Source organism: Mesocricetus auratus, unplaced genomic scaffold (assembly GCF_017639785.1).
Source record: "Mesocricetus auratus isolate SY011 unplaced genomic scaffold, BCM_Maur_2.0 Super-Scaffold_100029, whole genome shotgun sequence".
NCBI lineage: Eukaryota > Metazoa > Chordata > Mammalia > Rodentia > Cricetidae > Mesocricetus > Mesocricetus auratus.
The window spans coordinates 3948904-3953900 of record NW_024429210.1 but is presented as its reverse complement, the minus strand read 5'-3'; the positions used below and the strand labels follow the sequence as shown (position 1 = coordinate 3953900).

General features: G+C 39.9%; 1 pseudogene; it reads left to right on the top strand.

The window, feature by feature from the left end:
- The first annotated feature begins 2093 nt into the window (after window positions 1-2093).
- Window positions 2094-2166, top strand: LOC121134714 (annotated as a pseudogene).
- The last annotated feature ends 2831 nt before the right edge of the window (window positions 2167-4997 follow it).

The window sequence follows — 4997 nt, the reverse complement described above, 5'->3', positions numbered from 1 at the left end:
CGAAATATACACATTCATACAATAAGGTTACCTATTCCACTATGTTCAAAGCAGCATTATTTGTAATGACCAGAACTTGAAAGCAACCTCCCTGGCCCTGAACTGATGAGTACATACAGAAAATTTGGTACATTTACACAATGGAGTACTAACTTAGCAGGACAAAACAAATGGAGACCTGAAATTCGCAGGCAAATGGATGGCACTAGAAGAAATCATCCTGAGTGAGGTAACCCAGTCACAAAAGACACACATGGTATGTATTCACTCATATATGGATTTTAGATATTAAACAGGTGGTTTCCAGCCTACAATCTCACATGCACAGACTCTGGGAAGGAGGGCAGACCTTAAGATATATATATAGTACCTTGGAGAAGGCCAATGGGACAGCATTACCTGACCAGATTGGGAGCATGGCGGGAGGGGAGAGGGAGCCCGGAGAAAGAGAGGGAGAGAAGAGGAGGCCAAAGGAGGACATGGAGGAGTAGGAAGGGTGATGCAGGGGAAGAATAGAGGAGAGCAGGATTAATCTCCAGGCTTTCACCTGATCCACTGAGGTCAGGAACGTAAAGGGGAACTGAGAGATCGCCCTCAAAGGCTGGCCAGCAAGTAAGGCTATGAGGGTGTATTGGAAAGGGGTACCAAGTTAGGGCTAAAAGGTTAATCTCCAGGCCTTTGCCCTCAAGGTTGTGAAAGAAAGGGGAACCTGAAAGATCGCTGTCAGTTAGAGGGTGGATTGAGTAAACCTTAAGGATTTTGCCTGAGGGATCATCCTCAGTTGGAGGATGGATTAAAAATAGGTGAATTGAAAATTGGTAACAGTAAACAAGGTACTGGTATTAAGTGAAAGAAAAGAAAAAGGAAAAAGGACATAGAACGGAAAATACTCGGAGAGTCTGGATACTGTATGCTGTTGTGTTGTGTTTAAACAGTTTAATTGCTAAGAAAGAAACAAAAACTACTAGAAGACATTTGATTATCAATGCTTCTGAAATAATCCAACTTAAATATTTTGAAAATGCTTTGACTTATAAATTTAAATATAAGGACAGGTTACTTGGGAAAAATTTTTTCTGCTTTTGTTTCCACAGAAAATAAAAAGCTGTGGGTTCCTTCTAGACTAGTATGGTTTGATGAAGCAAGACCTCCAGAAGCAGTGGCCCAAGTGACTCAACATCTAAAACATCTAAGATGATGCATCCTTACAGACCCTCGAAAATAAGGACCTATATAGGTTCCTGAGTTTTGTCATGATCCCCATGGTATGAACAGTGCCTCTTAACAGTAGAAAGTAGTTTGAAAAGAACAACGTCCACATTCCCAAATATTGTTTATAAATGATTGTTTGAATTTATACAATGTTGGTTATTGCTACAAATTTAAGGTCAGTTTTGTGAGTTATCTCTAAAAACTTTTTACAATGAGTGGGTATGGCTGTAGCCCCTGAGAAAAATAGCAAAAGCCTATAACATTGCCTGAGAGCCAAATAAATCTGTATGGAAGATTCTATAAAGTAAAAAACAGTTCCAACAAAATTTCAAAAAGTAACAAAGCAGGAGATGTTGGGTCCTAGACAGCACAGGGTCTCTGAGTTGTTTGTCACCTGATAGCCACAGAGCATCCTGTTTTCGAGTCCTGGCTTAGTGCCCCCACATTGCCCCACTGACATCAACATCTAGCAAGAGGAAAACATGCTCTCTTCCACATTCAGTTTATCTACTGTGTTGTAATTCTATGTATAAGACTGCTCCGTCCTACAAGAGAGAGACCTCTTAGCATTTTCTAAATAAAGACACTTCTTAGTACAAACAGCTGGATATCTGGTCTTTCTTTTCCTGATACCTCGGAGTTGCTTGTGGTGCAGGTGCTGCACATTACATTGTATTACAAATTCCATTCATTTATATATACATGAATTTACATATGCATACATAATTTTCAATAATTTCAATTTCTTTGACTAAATGTAGCATTTAGCATTATTTGATGAATATATATATTTATATATATTTGAGTTATGATTCCCACTGTTACATCCACTCTAGAATACTAATATGACTTATGACTGTTACTTTAAAAGTATTGTGTGCAAGACTATACTTTCAGGGATCGTTTCTATAGTTTGTTACTAGAAAAGTATTGTGTGTTTTACAGAATATTATAGTGTGGTCTGCATCATTTTTATCTAAATTTTGACATTCTTTTTTAAGGAATTTATATTCTTCGTTTTGTGGGTGTGTTTTTCAGACAGTTTGCTCTGCATTGCTTTGAAGCCTGTCCTGTGCCCCACTATGTGTACCAGGCTAGCTTTGAACACAGACTTCCACCATCCCCTGTGTCCTGAGTACTTGGATTAAAGACATGCACCACCAATGCGCAGCATGAATTTTTTTAAATTAATAAGAAACAAGCTTGTTTCACATCTCAATCCCAGTTCCTTCTCATATCCCTCCAATCCTGCCCAACTTCAACTTTCTGCCAAAACCCACCAAATCCCCATTCCACTCTCCAGGAAGGGTGAGGCCCTTCATGGGGGATCTCCAAAGTCGGTCATACTATCCGCGGTAGGGTCTAGGCCATCCCTCCTTGATTCCAGGCTGAGACAGCATCCCTCCACTTTGGATGAGCTCCCATAGTCCATCTGGATGCCAGCGATAAATGCTGATCTATTGCCCGAAGCCCCAAAGAATGCTGAGGCCTCCTCACTGACACTCAATTTCAGGGAGTTTGGATCAGTCCTATGCTGGCCTCTCAGCTATCAGTCTGGGGTTCATGAGCTCCCTCTTGTTCATTTCAGCTGTTTCACCCACTAAGTCTTAGCCCCTTTTCTCATCACTCTTCCCTCTCTTCAACTGGTTTCCATGAGTTCAGTTCAGCATTTACCTTTGGATGTCTGCCTCTGCTTCTTTCCTTCACTGATGAAGGCTCTAGGATGGCATACAAAGAAGCTGTCAATTACATTATCAGGGAAGTCCATTTAAGGTAGCCTCTTCACATTCAGTTAGATTGCCTTGTAGGTATCTGGACTTTTCACTAGTACCAGATCTCTTTTCAAACTATAATGGCTCCTTCTATTATGGTATCTCTCATCCTGCTCTTCTATATTCTTCCCCAACTAAATGAGTCAAACCTCTTACTCCCCCATGTCCTCCTCTCTCCTCCTCTTCATGCCCCCACTTTCTCACAGATTCCTCCTCCCTCTCCTTGTGCTCCCGATCTCCTCAGAACATTCTGTCCTGTTTCCCTTCTATGGTATACCATGCATATCTCTCTTATTGTCCTTGTTTCCAAGACTCTCTGGCTTTGGGATTGTAGGCAGGCATTCCCCTGTTTCATGCCTAAAATCCATATATAAGTGAGTACATACAACACTTTTCTTTTTGTGACTGGGTTACCTCACACAGGATGGCTTCTTTTAGTGTGATTTATTTGCCTTCAAATTTCAAGATTCCACTGTTTTTGTTTTTGCTTGATTGTTTTTTGTTTATTGTTTTTTTTCCCACTGAGTAATACTCCATTATGTAAATGTACCACATTTTCTCTATCCACTCTTCAGTTGAGTGGCATCTAGTTTGCTTCGAGATTCTGGATATTACAAATAATGCTGCTATGGGAATTTTAAAAAATATTTTTTTATTTATATTAGAAAAAATTTTGCTTCACATGTCAATTCCAGCTGCCTCTCCCCTTGCCCCATCCCCTACTAGGCCCCAGAACCTACCCAATCCCCAATTCAGGGAGGGTGTGGCATTCCAGGGGGCATCTTTAGAGTCATCATTTTATTCAGGGAAAGACCTAGGCCCTCCCCCTAGGGAGCATCCATCATTTTTGATGTGCACCCAAAATCCATCTGTATGCCAGGAATAAATACTAATATACTACCCATGGTTCCATAGATTGTCTATGCCTCCTCTTTTACACCTGCATTTGGGGCATCTGGGTTGGTTCCATGCTTGCCTCCCAGGCATCATTGTGGTGTCCAACAGCTTTCCCTTGTTCAGGTCGGCAGTTTCTGTGAGTTTCACTAGCCTAGTCTTGACCCTTTTGCTGATCACTTCTACCTTTCTGTCACTGGATTCCAGGAGCTCATTTCAGTATTTAGCTGTGGGTGTCTGCCTCTACTTCCATCAGTCACTGGATGAAGGTTCTAGGATGGCATTTAAGGTAGCCAGGCAGGAATTTATATTCCCTTCAGTTAAGTGTTACTGTGACAGTGACACTTGACTGAGGGACTAGTTTTTCAATGCACTTTTATTTAGGCTAGGACAGCTTCTGTTGATGTATAGAGCTCTCATTGCAGAGTACCAGTCAAGAAATTTGATCTTTGCCATGTGTTGCATAATGCTTTAATTGGAAAAATCTGAATAAATGTCTGCTCTCCCAAGACAGGAAAAGATGAATAAATATCACCTATGTCCAACATTGAGAATCAATGAATTTTCTGCTCTTAATTACAGAATGCAGAATTATAGGTTGCTCACAAGTGCAGTTATGAGATATGAGTGATTTACAACAGAAAAACAATAAGATAGCCTTACAGTTAGGATCTGAAAACTTCCCCCCCCCCAATAAATCAAAGTAGATTTAACATCATTTTCCATCATCTGAAGTTTCTTTTATTTTCAAGAATAATTGAAATTGTTGAATTTTGATTCTAAAACTTGTTTTCCTTCAGAATTAGTTCTGAAATAAACCACTTATATACACTCACCCCTTTTTAAAAATTTCTCCTTGTATTGGTAGTGCCTGACTGTTTGTCCAGCTTTTCTATTTTCTGCCTTTCTTCAGATTGTGTTTTTTTTAGTGTCTCTATTTCAGTTTTCAACCCTTGCAGCATTTGCATTGCTTCTTGCAATTTTCTGTTTATCTGTTCGTCCGTTTGTTGCCTTTTATGAATTTTTTGGTTTGTTCTTTCTTCCATTTCTTGCATTTTTTGGTTTGCTTTTTGTTCCATTTCTTGGATTTTGTGCTTTGTTTCTTCTTCCCTTTCCTGC